The sequence below is a fragment of the Podarcis bocagei genome (assembly GCF_964188305.1).
Source record: "Podarcis bocagei genome assembly, chromosome: Z".
Classification (NCBI taxonomy): Eukaryota; Metazoa; Chordata; class Lepidosauria; order Squamata; family Lacertidae; genus Podarcis; species Podarcis bocagei.
In genome coordinates this window covers 45,622,982-45,647,035 of record NC_138140.1, presented here as the reverse complement: position 1 = coordinate 45,647,035, position 24,054 = coordinate 45,622,982, and the positions used below count along the sequence as shown (strand labels likewise).

Sequence of the window (24,054 nt, the reverse complement as noted above, 5' to 3'; positions counted from 1 at the left end):
GGAGATTGCTTAAGGGAAAGATATCTAGCTTGTTTTGGTGGATCCCTTTAGGAGATTGATAGGAGCTTTTCAGGGGGTGATTTGAGGTGGGGAGGCAATGCACTGAGTGAGGAAATACTTTGCTTTTCCACTCCACCCAGTAGAGAAGCTGTGCTGACTCTAGAAGTGGGAGGAGAGCATAGCTCGGCAGCAGAACATGTGCTTAGCATGCAGAAGGTCCTTGGTTCAAACCAGAAAGTCACCATCTCCCATTCAGAGAGTGACAGGAAGGTTCACAGCCTGAGTGAGAACCCTGAGACTCACTGCTAGTCAGAGTTTAGAGTACTAGATGAGGTGGCCAAACAGCCAGACCTTGTATTAGCCAGCCACTTATCTCCATAACTATTAAGAAGACAGTAAGATGGAATATTAGGTTGTGTACTAGCCATATTGATTGCCCTCCTCCCATTGCTGGAGGCAGTATGCTTGGAATTACAAGCAGGGATATCACCAGTGGTGACAATTAGTAGAAATATCAGCAGTCATATGTGTTGTTAGTGACATTTTACACTTACATCTACAGTTGCCTGTGTTTTAGCAGGTGAACATTGAAATAGGTATTTTCTTTAATATGCAAATCAGTACTTTCCTAATTGAAACCAGCTTGACATGCTCTTAATGATATTGGCAAATTTCTGCAAACATTTGTTCCTTTTCATTTGAAGCAGTGGCTGCATGGCGCTTCTTGATTGAGGTCTTTTGAATCCAAATCGAGATGGTAGATGTCTAGCCATAAGCCTTTGGTGCACAAGTATCATTCCAGCTGGGTTTCCTTGGAGAGAAGAGGAAGGAAATAGGAAGACTATACACAATATTTTTTGGAAGCTGAAGTTGCTGTTGAGATATAGCTTTCTTACATCAGTTTTCTCAGAAGGGTTTCCTTCTAAATTAAATCTCATGTTCTATATGCTTTCCTGCTTCCTGCTCCCTCCTGCAGCTATAGCCCATAATTAGAGATGGAATAGTCCAGGGTCAAAGACTTGTTAATATTTCTGCAGCAGGGTGCCTCTCTCCAGCATCCTAGAGCTGCCCAGTCAGTATGAAAGGGGGGAAGAAGCCAGGAGAAGAAGCCTTCTCACCCTTTGTGCGGCTTGGAATTGTTGTTGGCATTCATATCTCTTTTGAGAAACAATGGAGTGTGCCATCAGAGTTGAAGTCAAACCGCTGCATTAGCGGCACTGAAGTGACCTCTCTGGGGTGCAAGCCTATATAGTGCATATAAAGATCCTGGGCTGCCCAGATGACAAGACCCCCTTCTCTGCCTCACTGTTGTGGTCCAAAGGAAAGCAGTGCAATCCATTTGGCACCAGCTTGGCTGTAGGAGTTGCTGGAAGGAAGTGTACAAGGTGCTGTTCAACCATCTTAGGAACTCCACTCCGGATTTGCGTAGGGTTTACTCCTTAGCTTTATCTTCTCCCAAAGATATCCTGCAAGGAAGCAGGTGTTTAGGATCAAAGCTTTCCTTCTCTTAGTTGGGCTATTTTCCCAGGTTGATGAGCCCATCTGCCCCTGACTTCCCTCTACAGCACCTGCAGAAACTGCCTTCTTGGCCATTGCACCTACTATTAGTCTCATCAGCCCAGAGTAAAAGGAAGTGAGCCTGCCACTGAGGATTACCGTATTTTTTCGCCCCATAAGTCGCACTGGCCCATAGGACGCACCTAGTTTTTTTGGGGGGGGAAATAAAGGAAAAAAAATTATTTCCCCCCCAGGTGCGCTGCGCTAATCCCGAAGCTTGGGGCGTGCGGAGCTCAGCGCGCCCCAAGCTTCTGGGTGCGCGCAAGCAGTCCGCTAGCCGTGGGAGATCCGCGCGGCTCTCCCAGGGCTAGCGGAGCACTGCGCTAATCCCGAAGCTTGGGGCGTGCGGAGCTCAGCGCGCTCCAAGCTTCTGGGTGCAGGCAAGCTCTCTGCTAGCCCTGGGAGAGCTGGGTCTCCCACAGCTAGCGGATAGCTTCCTGAAGCCTGGAGAGCGAGAGGGGTCGGTGCGTACCGACCCCCCTCGCTCTCCAGGCTTCAGCGAAAGCCTGCATTCACCCCATAAGATGTACACACATTTCCCCTTCATTTTTGGAGGGGGAAAAGTGCGTCTTATAGGGCGAAAAATACGGTAGTTCCTAGGGTCACTTTGGAGAAGGTACATAGAAAGGACACCAAGGAAAAACTTTTTCTATAAGCTAGGCATTTAAGAAGACTGAAAACACAAGGTGCTTTGAAGAGAGTGGTGTGCAAGTTTGTTTGTTTTTTTACATACAATGGAACTTCATGGAAAACACTCCAAAGCATTTGCACAGAAAATAGATAGAGCTGAGAGATCAGCAATGATCATGGTAATACATCTCTATTATTACTACAAAATTTTATGATTATTGCATAATTATAGTATAGTGTTAGAAGGCTGAGTGGCTGTGAGGGGACATAGTTGTGACTACCATGAGGGAGCCCTGAACCTCTGAATTTGCCACTACAATAATGCCCAGTGGTAGCCAGCATGGCACTTGGGAGATGTTGTTGGTTGGACTGCATCCAAAGCCCAGAGAATAGAGTTATCAGGAGTACAACAAAGAATTTAGTTAAAAATCCAGTGTGTTTAAGAGAAATTCCTGTGCTGAGCATCCATTCCCTGCCCCACCCAATAAATGAAGCCATGTGAAAATGGCAAAGCTAAACTGTGTTCCAAAATTAACAGTCACAAGATGAAAATGACATGCATTTGCGATGTTACCCCTGTGCCGTTCTACGACTGTCCTGGATGCCAGCTCTGGGGAGAATGAATGGAGGGCTTAACAAATACTAGAGCTGCTTGCATCTTCATACATAATAAACACGGCTTCTGTAAATAACTCTTTTTATCTGTCAAACATTGTAGGCGCATATGCCATACTGATTGTCATGGGGGTCGTAAATAAACAATGGATCTGTCTGTGCACGTTGCTTGTTTTTTGTTTTAAAACATCTGCACAGGGATAAAAATGGTAGCAAGCTCATTTTGATCATGAAATGACACAGGATGGGAAAGGTGGGCTGAACGATACTCCTGCTAGGTAGACCCCTGGCTGCTTGAACAAGCATACCCAGAGAGTATCATCTGGGTGTGAGGTCTCATGTTGAATGCCACAGGGCTCTGTCCTCAGACCTGTGCTGTTCAAAACACACACACACACACACACACACGATACGATTTGCATAAAAGTGAAAAGGGGATGCATGACAGATTTGCAAAGAGTACAAAGCTGGGAGGGCTGAGTAGCACCATAAAAGACAAAGGGATCTTTTTATAATCTGATTTTCTCAGTTAGAAGGCCCATTCAATCTTAGGCATAGGGAGGGGGACAAGCAGACCCCTCTTGTTATATATTTGGCTTCTTTTCCCTTCCCTATTGGTAACTTGCTTACATAAGACAGCATGCCCTGGTGTACATGTTATAGGAATCCATGCTGTTAATGGGATTCTGCTTAAAGCTGAAAGTTTGTTGTTTAAAAATGTTTCTGTGTTCTTTTGTTTACATATATGGACTGTTTGGGAGATTCTGGGTTGTATTGAACTTTGCATCTCTTTATCAGATTTACAGTGCTTGGTATTTGTGTTTGATGATTGCATAGATTGAGCTATCTTCCAGGGGTGTGTATGTGGAGAAGATCTTGGCAGTTTGAGACATTGGTTAGAAACCAGCAAGTTGAAATTCAAGAGAAATGAATGTAATGTCTTGCATTAGGTACCAGAAGAAAGCCAAAGGTGGAAGTATAGGATGGTGGAGATCTGGCTTGGCAGAAGTACCTGTGCAAAGAATCTCATTGTCTAACAGTGCAATCCAAACTGTAGGAATCCAGCACACATTACACTGGGTGCTGCTGCAGACTGAGCTGACATGAGCATGGCAGAAGGGAAATAAGCCATTAAGAGAGAGTTTGATATACACAAGCCTTTTTGCCATTGTATCTCCCACTGGATTCATGGGAGTAAGTATTGCTGTGCCCTGCCCTGCCCTGCCCTGCCCTCCTGTACTACGCCCCCAACACTCACCTTTTGGGGAACTTATCCCAGCCTTGGCTGATCTGGCTTTGGCTGAGCCTTGGCTGAGTCAGGATGAAGAGCTTTAGCCAGCATAGCCAGAGATCCACCTAAATAGCCCACCTCATCCTCACAGATCTAGGGTTTGAACTGTTCCATTAGCTGATCACAAGGTGAATATGAGCCAACAATGTTACGTTGCTATATATTTAAAAAAGCCAATGCACTCCTAGGAGGTTGTATACTAAGGTTGTAACTAAGTCATATTTGGAATAGACCCATCAAAATAAGCAGACATAAGTTATTCTTGTTCATTGATTTCACGGGGTCTAGTTTGAGTATGACTTAGCTACTAACTATTGGGTGTATTGAACGTGTACTGACAGTAATCTCATTGAAATTAATGAACCTAACATAGCCATCTCCATTAATTTCAACGGGTCTGCTCTGAGTATAACCTAGGGCTTGTCTACACTTCCACATGTGCCTAGAAAGCATGGATTAAAGTGGTTTGCCACTTGACCTATACCTTCTAGGAATGGGTCAATGTGGTTTTGCCCTTCCCCAACTCCTTTCCAGTGGAAAACAAACTCAGTAGGATGATGAAGGAGCTTGGAAAAGTCCTATAAGGAGTAGATAAAAGTATGGATGTAAGAGGATGTTGTTTTCCATTATGCCCTGTATTTGCTGCATGCAACACTGTTTCTGTTCCACTGCATTTTGTCTTCCACCCAAAATAACATTGAATGTCTTGCTGTGGTGACATATGGTTATCATTGCATTATTCCCCCCTGTTTGTTTCATGCAAAGGAAACACAATGCTAATAGTGGGAGAGTAATCAGTTATGTGTTGTTTGTGAACTGAAACAACAGCATTAATTACCAATTATATTTGCTGAATTGGATTCCATTCCACATATGGGACATTTCTGTTCCTATTTCTGTCTTTGTTGGAATTAACTGGCATCCTTAGTTGCAAGAGCTGGATATATTTAGTCTGGAAAAGAGAAGATTACAAGATATGATAGCAGTCTTCAAATATTTGAAGGCCTGTTGCACAGATCATTTCCTGTTGAGATTTAGGCTCTCAGCACCTTTTACCCCAATGTGGAAGTGGGGGACACCTTAGGATGGTCCACCCCCAAAGGCTGATGGATCCAATGCGTTTCCAGATGACCCTGGGGGATTTCCCGGTTAATATGACTGGCATTCCAGTTGAAACTCTGGATGACCTCTGGAACATCTGAATGGCTTGAACTATTGACCTGATGGCCCCTGAGCTCCCTCATTTCATGAAGCCTGCTTGGCTCTCTGGTATATTCCAGAACTTATGGCAAGGAAACAAACATGCCTCAAACATGAATGGAGCAAAACTGTGGTTGAATGCAATCAAACACTTGTGAGGGCTCATAATCGAGCCTACCTAGTTGCAGTGAAGACAACAAAGAAGGTATACCTTTCTGCCTCCATTCCATCACCATTGGTCCCTCCAGCAGAGCTTTTCTGAGTAGTGCAGACCATTTTACAGTCCGTCCCAAAGGAGGTGGCAGAACTGACTGCCTTTCCCCATATGAACCAACCCACACCCTGTGATTATCATCTGAGGCCCTGCTTTGTGTGTCCCCTCCAAGAAAGGTCAGGAGGGTGGCAACATGAAAGCAGGCTCCTCGTTGGTCAGATCCTGTCCCAATGGAGGCTTGCCGACATATCTTTAGGTGCCAGGCAAAAATGTCCTTCTACTATCATGCCTTTGGCTGATAAAACAATCTGTGGCCCCTTCAATGTGTTTCTGGGAGGGGGTTTTTAGTTTGCATTTGTTGTTTCGTTATGTATTTTGTGTTCTCATTTTGTATTTTTATACTGTGAGCTGTCCTGTGATCTTTGGATGAAGGGCAATATGCAGATTTAATAAGAAAGAAAGAAGATTTCAGACAGATGTCTGTCAGGGATGCTGCTGTTTCATTCTGCATTGCAGATCCTGCATTGAGCAGGGGTCAAACTATGTGACCTCCAAGTTTCTTCCAGCTGTTTGAATCTTATTATTCTAAGGATCAAGCTACACATTAGGATTCATGCGTAGCAGGTAGCTACGCCTCTTGTTTTTCTCAAATAAATTACAACTGCAGGAAGTGTGATGGTTATCAGCAACATGAGCACACAGGGGCAAGAGGTTTATCCCTTTCCCCTCCAGCCATTAATCCCCCCCACTCAGGAATCACCCCTGCCCAACTACTAGGCGTAGTAAAAAATAAAAATGGTGCTAATAGGATTTTTGTTTCTAAACATTGTAGGTGCACAGGGTGACAATTTCAAGGGGCGGTTGGGAGGTCATGAATGGCAAGAGGAATGTAAGAGAATTTTGATGAAAAACAGAAGCGGAAGCAAAAATTGCCAATGTTGGCTTATAGATGGAATTGTAGAGTCCGCCCCCTGCAGTGCAGGAATCTTTTGCCCAATGTGGGGCTCAAACCTATGACCCTGAGATTAAGATTCTTGTGCTCTACCGACTGAGTTAGGCTACACCTCCCATGTCCAGAACAGAAATCAATCCAGTAAATAAGATTGGCATTTGCTGTTGTTGCTTTCAGTCTGCAAATGATACATAATTGATTATATCCCCCCACCCTTTGCAGTGTGTTTCCTTTGCATTTAAATGAATAAGATGGAATAACATAATGCTGATGCAACTTACATAATTTACATAATTAATTACATGAGTTATTTCAGTTTTCCATTATGCCACAGCAGACAATAAGACATAACATTTTTTTTTTTTAATAGCAGAAGTCAAACCGCAGTGGAGCAGAAGCAATGCTGCCTGTATTGAATATGGGCCAGAATGAATAATGATGCCTTCTTACATTTCTGCCAGAGAAGACTTTCTGTGTTCTGTGATCCTGGCAATATTTGGCCTCCCCCTCCCCTTGGCCAGACATGAAACTGCTACATATCATGCCATGCATTAAAAAAGAAATGCTTTGTACCTAGATGATGATGCACTCTTTTATGATTTGTTCCATTTTCCATTTCCAAAGGCTCAGGTGTAACAGCTTCATAGAGTCAGTGTAGTGGATACGCTTGGATCAATGAGACCCATATTAGGGCTTTCCATCCAGCCTTGGGTCCCTAATGTACCTCACATACTGTTGTAGGATGAAATGCAGGCAGGGGGTGGGGCAACCCCCCATGAATTTTGTTGGAGGGAAGATAGTCTACAAGTGTGTTAGAGTGGGTTGATGAAATTCATTTGGGGGGACTGTAGCTATTTTCAGGTGGGAAGTGTAGGATAAAACTTGCTTTGATGCAATGGCATCAAACGAATCAGGATGAACGCTCATTAAATAGCTGACATTGTCTATTCTCCCCTCAAACAAATCAGGATGAATGCTCATTTAGCAGGTCATCTGGAAGTGACCTTTGAATTCCATTACTGGGATTCTCCTTCTCTCTCTCTCTTTAACTGAAAGTAGTGGTGTGAGAGATCCAGATTGGGATTGTGACACAGGGGTTAGCCATTTAATTCTGCCGGCAATCCCTCCCTACTTAACCCCCACCCCCTGGGCAGAAAAAAAGCACTCCTGTTAGCATCCTGGGTTGAAATATCAGCAAAGAGTAAGAGTTGCACTTGGAAAATTAGTGCCAGAGAAAAGGGCTGAATCTATTCACCCTGCATAATGAGCCTGATCTGGGTCTATCTCCCATGGCTGGGGCAGTATGCCAGCATACATCCAGTTCTTTCATGCCAGTTTTGTGGGGAAATCATGGGGGAACAGAAGTATGCATGTGCGGAAAGGATTGGGGAGAATCCCCATTGTCCAATGACAGTCATTGCTGTGGTACACCAGGCCCACTAGTGTGAATGTAGTTTAGCATGACATGGTAGTACATTGGTCGGAAAGCAACAGTTAACTAACACAACAGGTACTACAGTGTGAAAGGAAGATTAGGGCATGGAACAGAACTGCTAGCATTATAATCAGGAAAACAAATGCAGTATTTCCCATGTTTGAATATACCCCATGCCATCCCCCAACATGGATACACCTTATATCATTACAGGCAAAGCCCATTGTGGCATCTAGGAATGCAAGCTTTGATTGCGTAAATTCCAGACAATTCTGTAAACAAGTAAACTACAAGTTACTTGGAAAGCTATTTGCACCTGAGGTTTTGAGTTGCTGGGTGTCCCCTACTTATTCTACTATTTTAAAGTATCTAATCTGGACATCCATTGGCTCTTGAGAAGCAATGCTCATTATAATTTGTCTCATCAGGCTAGGTAATTGCTTTCAACTAGGTAATCACTTTCAACTTCTGTCAGCACTCTTGCTCTTAACAAAACCCACAAGCATCCTGCCTTCCCAATCTTTTCTGCTAAACTATTCACTGATTTGAACATGGCTTCTTTGATGTGACTCCTTTGTATTTCATCCTGATACAGTTAACGTTCCGTATATATAATCCATGATTTTCCTCTCTCGGTGAGGAAAAGTGACACTCTGCCTCCTGTGCCTGTTAAGGGAGGTGTACATTTTTAATTCAGCACATACTTACCAATTGGCTGCCTCTATCAACTGGGTGAGACTTCAGAAACAAATTCAGAGCCTCCCTTCTTACTATCAGAGTCCAATTCAGCAAAACATATCCCACATTGTTGAAAAAAATTCCGTATTTAAATAATTTTTCACCAAAAGGTGAAAAGTTCTGAATCCTCTGAATCCCCACAAGCGTAGCCAGTGGCCAAGGAAGACAGGAGTTGTAGTTCAGCAACATCTAGAGGACCAAAGATTCCTGACACCTAGCCTAAATGAACCTACCCATGCATCTCAGAAGCACCAGTGCATCAGCAGCTGATCTGCTTATGAATCTGATCTGATGTGCAACATGTAGAGATGCAGTTAGGGTCTTCTCGGTGATTGCACCCAAGCTGTAGAACTTTTTACGCTGGGAGGCCAGTTGACTTTCTCCCTAACAGGCAGCAAGTTAAAACACGAATGCGAGCATTTTATTAGTCTGGCTTTATACTGTTTGCTGACATATGACAACTGCTGTTTAGAGCACATGGGGGGAACTTGCCACCAGCCAATTTCTATCCCCAGGTCATCCATCAACAAGTTCTAATGCCATACCTGGCACTCCATCCTTAGACATGCTTTACATAAATTTATGTTGGGGTTGTGGGAGGAAGGTGGTCTACTTTTGGCTCCAGGATGCCATTCTTTACTTTTAATGAATATGTTTGGGTTTCCTCCAAAGTTAGTATTACTCAAAGTATATCTATTTAAGTTAATGGCCACAACAAGCTAAGGACTATTAATTTAAATGGGTCTACCTTGGACCTAATGGTCAGGGGTCCCTTTACCTTTACCTTTACCCTGAATAAAAGTTAGTTGGGTACAGCTCTTTGACCTGGGGTCCCAGAGCTGCCCTGTCAGGCAACCATCCTATGCACTGTTATATCTTCCTAATCATCAGACCCTGAAGACATTATGTGGGTTTCTGGGACTTTCTCAACAATGCCATCAGCGGTGAATAACCTTTTCTAAGGGGAAGCTGCAGTCATGGTCCATGTTCTTCATCTGCAGTTAACAAGTTGATTAACTGAAGCAAATAATTGTTTAGTGAGTCCTTATTTAGCATAGATCCGCACTGTAAAAGGACCAACTACCTTTTCAAAAAGAAACAGTATCTCAGTTTTTTCCGTGGTGTTTATGTTGCCAAAAGCTGTTGTGTGTAGCAAAGCCCCCTTTCTCTTTGACATTGTCTGATAAATCACTGATAAATGGCACATTAGAGAGCATAAGAAACATCTACAGAATTGCCCAGCCAGTTTGAAACAGCCCCACTAGAAAGAGGATTCCAATGCAGACACCTCCTGATAATGACATTTCCGTAGGTGCTTAAGTTCAAATTAACTGTTCTAAAAACCCAAATTAGAGTCAAAGATGATGCGAGCCAATTTACTCAGCACAACAATCATGGGCAATGAAAAGTGTTCTGCTAGATTGCTGCTTAAATCGTATCACCGTGGCTGCCTCGGTGGGAGAGCAGTACAGAATAATAATCGCTGCCGGCTAAATGTAATTTAATTATTAGGTTTTTGCATTGGTTAGCTCTTGCATTGTTTAAAAGGAAACTCCCCCCACCCCATCTTCTACCAGGTGTGCAATGCATGGCCACTGTTAGAAATCTTTGAGAAACTATGGCAGGAGGAATAATAAGTGGCAGATCTAATTGTAGCACTTAAATGAGATGTGGGCTAATAGTTGAACACTGAAGGTGGCCCAAGGATGGTGATTCTGTTTCCACACGAATGGATGATGTTGACATTTTGTCCTTCCACGGTTAGCTCTTCGAGACAGACAACAGGACCCAAAGCCAAGCTGGTGTGCCATTGCAGTTGGACATGTATGCATAATATTTCTTGCACAAAGTGTTTCTCTATCATGGATCTTTTCGATTTCTCAAAAACCTTATGGGAGAGGACACTACAGTTCATATTTTGAGAGTGTGGATCCAAACTCATTGCTTCCCTAAACAACATACAATGTTGGGTGGGATTTACAGTTGAATACAAATTCTCCTTTTGATTTGCTGGTGGCAAAATGATTGTGGAGGTATTGATCTCACTTATTCTTTTCCCGTCTATAGATGTACCCCACCCCCAATTAAATTATAGTTTGGAAGCAGACCCTTCCTCTCAAAGCAGAGTAAATTCTCATATAATTTCTCAGAATACTTTTTTCCTGAGAAATTTCAAATCAGTTCTGGTTTCTCTGGTCTGCTCCAAGTGTACATGTGTGTCAGAGAGGGAGAAATGATAAGGAATGTTACACTTGCGTGTGTACACAGGAAACAGTGGGCTAGAGGACTATCAGTGCTAGCTGTCAACAGAGAAACAACATGGAAGGGGGGGGGGAATAGGTCAGAGCGACTTGCCTGCTCTTTACACTGCCATGGTTGATTGGTTATTCTCATCACCCTTTGTTTAAAATCATTTTGGAATTAATTGGCATTCATTAGCATGAGCCTTTGTAGCAGAGTTGCAGAAACAGTCATTAATGTAGCTAATAAACATAAAAAAGAATGGGGAAAATATCCTATTACCAGGTCCCTACAGGCTGTTAACTAACATTTTGAATACGAATATATAAACATAAATTAAACATTTTTATGAAGTGCTAAGAGTGTGTGGATTTAGCAAAGCATCCTGCGGTAAAGTAATACCTTGAAATGCTTGATATACGGTAATATCTACACAGATACACACACCCTGCAACAAGGGTTACTAGGCAATGCCCATTAATATGGTACTTCAGATAAGATACATGGGTTTCTTTGGAAATTTTGGAACACCAGTGTGGTCCATCATCCCAAACAAGGGAGGTGAGAAAGTGTAAGGAATGGGTTCTAATCACTGCCAGCAATGAGCTGATGACAATGATAGACTCAGCATAGCAACAACTTAGCATGCTGGCAAAACAACCCCAATTGCTTATTTATTATTGAACTTTAGACTTTTATTGAATTTTCAACTAAAAATGTCTCTGAATGAGTTGCAGAAAAGAATGTTGTATTAAACCATTACTTTTTAATCAGTGCAAACCACACAATTAAAAATCAATATTAAAAAAAATCTAAAGCAGGTGCCCCTAGCTCCCTGGATGTGATGGACTCCAGCTATTATCAGCCCCAGCCAGTTTGCAAGCTTTCTGGGGCATCCATTTGGCCATTATTCCCCTAGTAGCTCAGTCGGTGGAGATGAGACTCTTAGTCTCAAGGTCATGGGTTTGAGCCTTGCCTTGGGCAAAAGATGCCTGCCTTAAAGGGGGTTGGACTAGATGACCCTTAGGGTCCTTTCTGACTCTATGATTGTATGACTAGGTGGTCTTTTGGCCTGATCCAGCAGGGCTCTCCTTAGGTGTGTAGCAAATGGTCAGGGATAATGGAACGTGTAGTCTAGTAAAGTCTTGTGGAAAGATACTGGTTGGAGAAGATGGAGTTAAAGTGAAGTTTAAAACAACAGAATTAAGGGATCACCTTGCCTCTTATATATGCCTATTTGATTTCTTCAGTCTGTGGCACCTGCCACATACAAGGAATTGTTCCTGCACTGCTATAGCACATGGGCTTTGGCACTTCCTGCCTATTGACATTAGGCATTGACATTGACATTAGCCATGCACCCTCACTATATTATTTTAGATACCTGCTGAAAATATTTTTGTCTTAGGAAGTCTGTCCTTGACACATGATTTAATTACTTATGTTTGTTTTAGTGATTTTTTCTTTGTTATTAATTATGTATATTTGTTCAGTTGTTTTATGGATTTCACCTATATTTTAGCTATCATTTTCTTCATACACCAGTGACTTTTTGATCAAGCAGCTTATAAGTTTTCAAATAAATAATGCTAAATAATTTAAGATTATCATTATATTTTAAGATGGCTGTGTGAAGGCTAAATTACTCATCTGGTGAGCTTGAACTTGTTTGTCATGATGAACGACTCTGGTTCTTTCATGTGTGTGCAGATCATCTGCAAATAAGGTCAAGCCTATCAAAATTTATTATGCAAATTGACTTTGATTCATTGGCCCTGCAACCCACTCAAGGCACAGTCCTCTCCCAGTGCCGCACTGGGCACGTTTGCCACAGTCCTCTGAATGTTGGAAGAGCCAGGGCAGATAAAAGAAGTACTTCTTCACCCAGTGCATAGTTAAACTATGGAACTCACTCCCATGGGAAGCAGTGATGATCACCAGCTTGGATTAAAAGGACTTGAATTTTTTTGGGAGGACTATGGCTATGTCCCGGGTGCCAGGAGTTGGGAGTCGCAGGTCGGCAGAGAGCTGTTGCACTCATGTCTGACTTGCACTCTTCCCATGGGCATCTGGCTGGCCACTGTGAGAAGAGAATGCTGGACTAGATGGGCCATGGACCTGATTTAGCAGGGCTTTTCTTAAGTTCTCTGGTTCAGAACTCAAAAACACATAAAACTCATGTGTGCAAACAGGAGGCCAGCTGTCCAATCATATACATGTCTTTCCCAGAATAAAGTCCCTTTGATTTTAAAGAGCTTTACTCTCGGGAAAGTAGATATAGGATTGCAACCTGAACTGAGGGTATTAATATTAATATTTTCCCCGACACCACAGGACTCCAGATCCTGTTAGACACCAATTCCAATCAGCCCCAGCCATCAGGGATTATGGGAGTTGAATGTCAATACATAACATAATCGATATACAATAATAAAAAAATCAAAACAGTTATACATATACAGTTATAGTAAGAGGAAGTATACAAGGGTGTGTTTTGTAGAACAGGCATGGTACAACTTTTTAAATAATTGAGAAATAAGGGAAATACGAATACATGGTTGTAGCATCACTAGACATGACACAATCACGGCTTCTGGTCCCGCCTTCCTTAATGGAGGCAGCCCCTACAACAGCGGGGGTTCGTCAGCAAACAAAAAACAAGGATGACAAAAGGTAAATCATCCTTTCAAATTCCCCCCGGGGATGGGGAGAATGGGTTTCACTCACAGTTCGTCTCGGTACCTGGCTCCCACTCCGGCATGGAATGTGGGAGGCACTGAGTGCAAAAGCACTTCGCCTGGCAAAAACCCTCCTATTCTGCCATTAAGAAACAAATGTTCTCCATTTTATTGGATCTTTAATTGGCTTTAAAGTACCAGCGTGTGATGGGAAAGGGTTGCAACAACATATTGCAGAAGATACTAACTACATAGATCAAAAGTTTGACCTGAGATAAGATTGTCTTCAGTATGAGAGTTGGTTGGGGAGAGGGAAGCCCAGGGTTTGTTTGTTCTAAGCTTCTTTTATATATTTATGATTCGGCAACCCTTTCCAGAATATAAGATAAAAATATATTTACAAGTGAGGAAGGGACATTGGAGTAATATTGATATTAACAAGCAAAAATGGAAACTTCATGTGATCTGAAATGAAAAAAGGAGGGGGAGGGGGAGCTCAAGTATGACTATGTTGGAAAGACAGAGTAATTCTCCTCACCTTCATTTAAAAACAACAGACAAGGAAAAAGAGACTGAGATTTGTGTGTGCTACTGATGGAATATAATCTAAGATAAACTTTAATTGGGCCATAAATCTCTTGCTGGAATGAAAAGAATTTTGGGGCTGTGATAAGAACCTGCAGAGATTCTAGGAAGTAGAAAGCAGTATTAAATCTTCTGTGCATTCAAAAACTGCCACCTTTTCCTAGGCTGAGAGAAAGATGGCTAAGACCTGTAACATGTTCTACTAGTGAGACTGAATGGTTTCTAGCAGACTGTTACCTGCTCTGAGACATCAAAGCAAGGGATGGAAAGATAAGATCTCTGAGAAACTTAGAGATTCAGTTCCGCTCCAAGCCACGAAGGTAGAAAACAACAGCTTGGAAGTGAAAGAGACAACATCATATATGGACAGAAGGAATCTCCATGGATATAACAGTTATCACATGCAGGACAGAATAAAGATAATAGTTTGAGTTCCTCACTTGAAGCTTTATAATTTTATATATTGTAACATTATGAATGGAAATCATTAATTATGTAGCTGTTGACTAAGGGATTATTATAACTGAAATGTAGCTGACATTAATTAAGATTATGGAATGCAGTAGTATAAAATTGGAATTGCATCCAAACCACCATGCGGGGAGCCACTAACTAAAATGAATTAATTGGAAGTTGACTGGCATTTTGATAATTGTATAATTTTTGAAGTATACCCTTCCACTCTGAAAAATGAATAAGCAAAACAGCCCTAGCTCAGTTGGTAGAGCATGGACTTGATGACCCTCATAGTTCCATCCAACCCTACAAATTCTATGATTCTATGATCACCTTTATATCCTGCTCTTCTTCTTGAGAGTTCTGATGACATTCATGAAGCCCTCCATATTTTATCAGCACAACAACATTGTAGCCTGGGAGATAGTGATTGGTCCAGTGTTATCCAATGAGTAAGCAGGAATAATGGGAGTTGTAATCCAATGACATCTGGAGAGTATTATTACACTGACAACGCCTGCCCCACACTGTCCCAGAAATCAAGTAGCCATTACATATCTGAAAGTCTCAGTGCATAATATACCATGTCTATTTGTCACAGACCACTTATCCATTTTTACAGGCCAATCAACAGAATAAAAACATTAGAACTGAAACAGGAATCAAACCTGGGTGAAAGGGCTCCGTTATTATTATTATTATTATTATTATTATTATTATTATTATTATTATTAAACTTGTACAATTAAAATCCAGTAAAAGAGGGAGGAGGAATAGTAAAATGCACTGTAGCCTTGATTCTTACTTATGGAGTGGCAGAAATAAAGCATTTCAGGCATCCCTAAACAATGAAAAGTGGTCCAGTGCTGGGCCTTTTATCCCTTTTAATTTATTTCTGATGCTACGCGTGCAGTTCCTGACTATCTTTTGTGAGTCGTAATAAAATAGCCGTGGTGCAATTCTGCATGTATGTCAAGCAGTGCGTGACCTGATATGCAAATTTAATACCAAGGTGCCAAAACGGAATTCATAATGTTTCACATCTACTGAGCTGTTTAAAGCAGTTTTGAAATCAATGAATATGTAATATGAAGGTGATAAGACCTAAATAAAAACCCTATTTATCTACTATGAAAAAGTATTTATACACAGAATGTTTAGCACAGGCAGAAAAATGGACAGAGTTTCCAATTATGCGGTTTGCATAAACAAATGCTAAATCATGTGCCTGGAATAAATAGCTGCTCAGCGACTTCCTTTGCATTATATACATTCAGATGCTGGAAATTTTTACCAGTGTATCGCCTTGTTTATATGTATATAAACCAAACCACTCAAACGAAAGAGCCTTTGAAGGCAAAAGCTCTTTGAGGTCACTCATTTATTTTTAATTTGGAGTATATGGGGTGCTTCATTACAGGTTTGTGTTACAGGTTTCCAGGTTATTAAAGATCAGTGAAATAAGACACACTTTTATGAAGTCTTGCAGTTCATGATAAAATGAGAGGCATAAATTCAACTGACAGCAACAAATAAATAACAAGTGTTCCGATGCATTGCATCTGTTTACCATAACATTTTAAAAAGAAAACTTTTTTTTATTTTAAGATGAACAAGAAGAGTACTTCGTTTTCTGATATCTTAGACTGACTCAATTAATTGGACCTCTCTGGTGGTGTTCATACTGCTATTGCTCTCTTTATATTCCTGGAGTTGGAAGTTCTGTCCATCTGCAGCAGCAGCAAAACTGCTGTCACTTCCTCTCAGGCTTTATGTCCTTCCTGCTTCTTCTCCAAGTTAGTCCAAATATGAGTTAGCATGTGATAGGATTAACTTCTGGCCTCCATCTCGACCACATGAGAAAACTATACTTACAATGGCTTTGTTTCCCATGAGTAATAAACCTTAAGTTTTCTTTATCCTTTCAACCAGCCATCTTATCAGACTATCTCTTTCTGTAGTATATTGACCAAACACCAACCGTTCGTAATGACTTGCTTAATTTCCTACAATGAGTTTGTTATGACAGATAGGAAATGGGATCTATGTATGGCTATGGTGGGCATTCTTTGACCTTCCAGCTGCTTCCAGCTGCTGCTGGGCTACAACTCTCAGCAACCACAAACATTAACCATTCTGACTGGGATCCATGAGAGTTGTAGTTCAACAACATCTGGAGGGTCCCAGTTTGGGAAGGCTGGTACACCTGCCTGGTTGCCTGTAGGACAAGAATGGCACCTTACAGATGGCTACCAACCCTGGCTATTGGCTATGCTGGCTGGGCGAACGAATTTGGATGCCAACAAAATCTGGAGTGCCACAGTTTTCCTGAGGTATACTGTGGGCCATTCAGCTTATAGTCATTTCACTAAATTGACTCTACAGATGTCATCTTTTAAATGTGACTTTTCATGCAACCTCCCAAAGACCTCTCAAACCATAGTGGCAAAATCCTGCAAACAGATCAGTGCTACTCAAAGAGGATGGATGCCAGGCTCATTGTCATAAATGTGCCTGCTTCCATACACTGAACCAATGCAAATATGAGGCTTGAGTGTATGTGATGTGTATGTCTCCACCCCCATCATTCAGCCCAGACATTGAGATCCAGCTCTGAGGGCCTTCTGGTGGTCCCCTCACTGGAAGAAGTGAGTTTACAGGGAACCAGGCAAAGAGCCTTCTCGGTAGTGGCTCTTGCCCTATGGAACACCCTCCCACCAGATGTCAAGGAGATAAGCAACTATCTGACTTTCAGAAGGCATCTGGAGGCAGCCTTGTATAGGGAAGTTTTTAATGTTTGATGACTTACTATGTTTTAATTCGTTGGAAGCTGGCCAGAGTGCTTGGGGTAACCCAGTCAGGTAGGTTTTGTAGATTAAACATATATACAAGACTGCCACCTTGTTTGCTCCATTCCCTAGCCCTGCCTACCCCTTTGCCTGTCCCTCACACCTGACCAACACCCACCCTTTTACACCCCAAGTCCCTCCCCTCTCATCCCATGCCTCACTCCCTTTTAAGAGGAGTTTTAAGCAATTGAATGAAGCTGTTTCTGAACTGTTTTTCTGTTTTAAAAATACTCATTGCTCTCTTGCTAGACATCATTATTGTCATTACAAATCCTTGATTTGAAAACTGTCCCTTTTAAAATAATTACTTGATTAGTTGAACAGCAATTAATAATGATACAAGAGAGCAAGGGAGCTATTCTCAGTTACAACGTCCAGCAGACTGAAATTGTTCGGAAGCATCAGCAATGCCTGGCATACAGCAGACTGAGATCCATCACAACAGAAGCCTGGATCTCTGTCCTGAGAGTAGAAATAATTACATCCTGATTGACCTTTGCACTTGCTGTGAAAGTTAAGAAACACTTAAAAGGGAGGGGGGAACCACAGGCATTTGCAGACAAATTCCAGTTGAGCCAAAGGGCAGCATTGAGTCAGTTCTGGCACATTGTGAACAATGGGGTTGGGCAATGAGCTGTTGACCCTGCTATCTTGAACCCTGTTGAGGTTTCAAAGCTTGGATGGAATGACATCCCAGCAACCTCCCTTCCCAGAGATTTGGGATAATAGTTATCAGGAAGCTGATAACCGCCAACAGCATTCTTTATTGTGAGTAGCTACTACTATTGTGTTTCTGCCCCTGTTACTTCAACATCTGCTGGATGTATTCTACCAGGTATTCTTTCTGGCAACTATAATGGAAGAAGCTAGATGGAAATAGCAGCTATGTTTGCAGTAGAATAACTTGAATATTTTGCCATTCTTGTGTAAACAGACCTGAGGCTGGCAAATTAGCATTTAATATTCTCGGCAAAAGGGGTGCAGCTTCTCAGTGGAACTGCTCTCTTTCTCATTCATTCCTCCTTTTGAAGTCTGTCCAAAGCAACTTAAAGGAGTGTTTGACTGGTGTATTGAAGGTATAACTATTGTTGGGGTCTACAGCAGCGGTTCCCAAACTTTTTGTCCCCCCCCCATGGACCACTTGAAAATTGCTTGTGGTCTTCAGGAACTATTTAACAGATTTTCCACCTGATGTAGCAATTGTAATGAGCTGTGCTAGACGCTGTGTGATTTTAAATTGTATTATTATGGCTTCTTTTATTTCTTATATGGTATTTTACTGTATTACAATTTGCTTCCCATAGAATTCAAATGGTAATGCAATAAAATACAATATCGGAAATAGAAAGCAATAAAGATGCAGTTAAAAATCAATATGAATATTTAATGTGGACATGCTGTGGCCCATCTGAACAAAGCTTGTGGGCCACTGGTGACCCACAGACTACAGTTTGGGAAACCCCCAATTTAAGGTAAAAAAAAGGTTGTAGGACCAGTGCTAGCTCCAAGTTTTGGAGTGCCTTCTGGTGAGCTTCCTTTATGGGCCTCCCTCTCTCAGTGAGTCAGTAGCATCTACTGCTGTTGCTGCTGCTCCTCACCACTTCTGTTTTCTGGACTAGTGTGAGAGGCAGACGAAAAAGTGGGTTGCAATGCTGGAGAGCAAGGGCAGGTCCAAAGGGGCTCCTGTCCAGTGCCCCTCCCCACTGCTGGGTATTGAGCTAGTGGCGAACGCCCAACCATGTTGACTCTTGGGACTGGCCATTTTTTTTGGGGGGGGGGAGGAATTGTCCACTTGTCACTGCCATCATGACAACCTTGCTAATACCAGGCTCCCTCTAGCACAAGAACACCATAAGAAACCAGTCTACCTAGTCCAGTTGGATGAGAACAAATCTGCCTTTCCAACAACAGCCAGGCTGATGCTTTCAGGAAATCTGCAGGCAGAACAAAATGGCATCAACCCTCCACTGTATTTTGACCCTAAAATTTGGTATTCTGAAGTAGAATCATAGAACTGTAGAATTGGAAGGAATCCCAAGGGTAATCTAGTCCAACCCCCTGCAATTCATGAATCTCATACATGAATTCATACATGACAGATGGCCATCCAACCTCTGCTTAAAAACCTTCATGGAGAGTACCCCACCTCTTATGGGAGTCAGTTTCACTGTTCCATTCTTCCTAATGTTTAGTCGGAATCTCCTTTCTTGTATTTTGCATCTGTTGTTTCTATTACTACCCTCCAGACTAGGGAGAAAAGAAGCTTGCTTTATCCTCCGTGTGACAGCGCTTTGGATATTGGAAGATGGCTATTGCATCTCCTCTTTTCCATGCTTAACATACCCACCTCCCTCAACCATTCCACATAAGGCTTAGTTTCCAAACCCTTGATGATCTTGGTCACCCTCCTCTGTACCTGTTCCAGCTTATCAATATCCTTCTTAAACTGTGGTGCCCAGAACTGGCCACAGTTCTCCAGGTAAGGTCTGACCATAATTCCTCTGAACATGGAGGGTTCTCCTTGGCTGCCATAACTAATAGGCATTTATAGCGGGCTAGCAGTTATATTCCCAGACCTCCATGATTCTGTCTACTAAAGCCATCCAAATTCTGTAAATGAATTACTAAATCTTTGAAAAAGGGCCTTTCTTGCTTGCTTGCTGTTTCTGAACCTACTGCCAGTAAAGATAGGATCAGGGTTTTGCTTCTTACAGACTATGAGTGGAGAATGTATGCTTCTCCAGATGATGTTGGATTACATATTCCATCATACCCAGTTATTGTCCATGCTGGCTTTGGGTTGATGGGAGTAGGAGTCCCACCATACTGATGGGCCACAGATTTCACGATCCCTGCTTTATGCAGAACTTTGCCATTCCCCGAAAATAGCATTTTGTCTTGAACTGAGCAATTCATTTGATTAATTGATTGGTATTGGTCAGCCTGGGGAATAGAAGAAGCCAAGTAAAATACAAACAATGTAAAAATGAAATCAATTTTACAAGAAAAGGAAAGAAAAATACACTCAGAGTATTACAAAAAGCCATGCTATAAATATAGTGATTGACTGAAGATAAGAATATATCTGCTAAATGAATATCTGTTACTATACTGTGCCTAGCAGCTGGGCTGGCTGCAGGGAATGTAGCTTGGTGCTAGGTGCTGCCCAGGGGAAGGGTCCAGTGATTTGTGATGTACTGTGCCACCCATAAGGCAGCAGCCCTGGGATGGAAGAAAAGTAAGTGTCTGGGAGATCAGAGGTGAGAGGAAAGGCGGTGTGGAAAGAGTTTCAGGAAGGCACAGAGGTGGAAGAAATGGTCCCAAAGAGAGTTGGGCTGTCAGGATCTCCGCCATCCCCTCGCCAACTTGTCTCATGGGACAAGCAGGGGCTTAAAGCGACAGGAGCAGCTGGAGCTGCCACACAGGAGATGTCACTGGTTCCTTCACACACCATGTCAGATGAGGGTGTTTAAGTGAGCTGAAAGGGGAGTAGTTGCACTGTTGCCCCAATTGTATGGGTTGGAGCACAAATCTGAAAAAATAGATACCTGGAGTGGTTGCATATATCCCTTGCACCTTAGGAACTGACGTAATCGAGTGCTTTGTCAATAAAGAAATAAACTTGTAATTGCTTGCTTTCAATGGGGCACGGTGTGCTTGAGACACACTGTTTCACTTAGTTCAGTCAACCCCAGTAAGCCCCCACCTGCCTGGTTTTTTTTTGTTTTTTTTACTTTAAATCCAGTCCAGCAGGTGGCACTGGACATCCCAGGCACCAGCAGCTTTGAGTAGCTTCCTATTTGGGGCTTTCACTTTTCCTGGGCAAACAGTCTTCCTGGCTTTGGAGTGTTTTGAGCTTGCTCCCTGGCTCAAAACTCCTGGCTTTGCTCCTCTTGGTTCTGGCATCCTTCCACAATTCCTAGTTCTTGGGCTCATACCAGCAGCTGCCTGCTTCACAGCCCTGACGCACAGATGAACACTGTAATGCTGAGATGGTGACAGAATGTACCCAGTGGTGCATCTGTATGTAGGTTGGTTCAACAGGAAGACTGGCTAAAAAAAATTGATATCACCTCCTAGAACCTGAATTCAGTCTGCAGTCCTGAGCCCAGTTGCCTGGGAGTAAGGATGGGTGAATCTGTCAATTTCAGTTTCTCTTAATTTATCATTTTTCCAGGCTTAAGTTCACATCTCTTGTCACATTTCTGCATTAGGCTGCAATTTGTTTCTGTATTTAAAAAAAAGTCAGCATTTTAGTGCTCACTGAGGCCAGCTTGCACTGTTTTTGTATTGAATTTTGCTCGACATGCACATTTTTACAAGCAACCCACTGTATTCATTTTTGTATCTTATTTTCACAAGCATGTGAAGACAAACATTTCTGTGCAAAATGCACCATTCTTTGGGCTGGCAAACGGCATAACAGAATTCAGGGACATCTAGATTTTGAAGGATAACTGCCTTTCGGTTCACATGCTGTTTCAGAAAATAAGACTTTGGAAGTTTCACATAAAAATGGAAGCCAAACCAAAATTCTCACCCATCCCTACCTGGGAGTAAGCACCACTGAATTCAGTGGGACTTGCTTCTGGGTAGACTTGTATATGAGGCTGTTGAGGTGTCAATTTCTTCAGCAGCTGATATGCCTTTGTTTGTAATTGTGTATGTTCCCCTGTTATTTAATCTGTGTTCCACTGTGAAATCCCCCATGACTGACCCATGAAATTTGACATTTGGATCCTCTCACTTTGCATAGGGCTGCTGCTGGATGAGAGTGCTCATAATTGCATCTCCTGGTAACCCCCCTTTAGAACCGACAGGGCTGATTCTCTCTGAACCAGTAAAAGGTGGAGTCTAAAATAGTCTTCAGCTGTTCTGCCATTTCTATTCATGGGCTTCACTTTCTTTTAAGTGTTGGGGTCACCATGGATTGATTTGCTTTTACTGGAAAAGTACTTATCATAATGGATTAATGTGACACCCATGTGGTTATCACATGTTCCTGTTTAATACATGTCATCCTATAATGCTCTTTCAATTCCAATTTAATTTAGTACCAGTTAATGGACAACATATAAAAATTATTGCAGACTTTCCCAGTGAATTCCTCTCCCTAAAAAACACAAGGCACACTTCAGGAATATTAGGAGAATAATCCTTGGTCCTATCCCACTAAAAATACAATGTAAGACAGGGAGGCTCAGGATTGTGAATCAGTGCAATGTGGTGTCTAGTAGCTTCTGTTTCATTTGACATGGTCAACGTTCTATTTATTCCATGTGTCAATAGCCCAAAGCCTATGGTAATATCTCCCAGATAAATTTGGAATCCAAAAGGTTTTTTGTATGTGCCGGAATAAGAGAAGTAGGGGGTGATGTGTGCATCACATTTATGTGGACGTTTGTGGAAAGAAATCTGATAGCCCAGTGAAGATATAACTCTTCCCCAATGGGCTTGAATGTTTCTCCCACTTCAATCCTCTTCTCAACTTTATTGGATATTTTCCATCTCTTTTGTTTTCTGAATTAACCACTCTGTACTGTTTCATTTGCACCAGTGCCATAGTTAGCCGTCTTTAGCACCAACCCCCAGTTTCTCTACCCATTACAAAGTATGGCTGTAAACTGTAGTTTGGAGCTATCCATGGTTACTCAAATTTTCAGCGGACCATAAATGAAAGGGGAGAATTCCCATGTGCAAGGAGGAGGAGATGGGGATAATTGAGCCTATGATCCCACAGGATGCTTCTTGACTCTTTAATGTGGTTAAGAATTAAAATAAGCAGATCCATCTTTGAAAGTGGCAGGGTGTTACAGTCCCTAAAATTTGGCTCATTGTTTGGGAGAGGGGTGAACTGGTTGTGACTTTCTCCTGGTACATCAGTGCGTTGCACATTCAACTTTTAACCATAGTTAAGCTTAACTATGATTTTAAGGGGTTGTGCAAAAGAGGTCAGAAAATACCAGGGATTTTAAATCATTATGTCAAGACAGATAATAAGACAAACATACTGTGTGTGCAAAGGAAACCTCATTTATGTCCTTTGCAATTTGCTGATGCTGATCCCCATGTCGAAATCTTCCAGTATCTGTAGAGTTTTCAACACCCTAAAAGTTCACATGGACCAGATATGAACATCTCACTGCTCTACCTTCTTACTTATCTTAACTCTGAGATGTCTAACTTAGATTTCATATAAAATGAGGCTCTCAATATATTTTTCAACAGACAAATTTTCTTCTCGTATTTTTAAAAAGAATACTACACTAATTGAGTTATAGCAACCTGACCTTTGGAAAATGCAAACTGCCTGTCACATTTTGGGTAGGACATTTCCGGATGTTGAAATCCAGTGAGATTTCCCATCAAAGCTGATCAGTAACCATGAAACCCAACTCTTCTAAATTGAGGTGATAGTTCCACGGTGGATCCTTCCGCTGACTCTAATGGGTTTTGGAAAAGCACTCCAACCATCAAAAGTGTTCAGGCACATGCTAAAGTTTAAGCTCATGGTTGGGTTCTCAGTAAAGTGCATGTTTTACTGCCAAACTAGCAGTCCCATCTCTTCAAAAATAAAACCTTCCTCCTCTTTAAAGCAAAAGCTATCACTCAA

At 42.0% G+C, this 24,054-nt stretch overlaps 1 protein-coding gene and 1 long non-coding RNA gene across 7 annotated transcripts in view; one reads left to right on the top strand and one right to left on the bottom strand.

Annotated features, from left to right (window-relative positions):
- The window catches only part of AFF2 (ALF transcription elongation factor 2), a 393,570-nt gene that overhangs the window by 121,884 nt on the left and 247,632 nt on the right, over nucleotides 1-24,054 (top strand). The gene's annotated exons all lie outside the window — the stretch shown is intronic.
- On the bottom strand, nucleotides 584-14,988 carry LOC308578611. Its single transcript, XR_014004032.1, has 2 exons — nucleotides 14,926-14,988; nucleotides 584-811 (listed from the first exon to the last, which is right to left on the bottom strand). It is a non-coding gene; the product is annotated as an uncharacterized lncRNA (long non-coding RNA).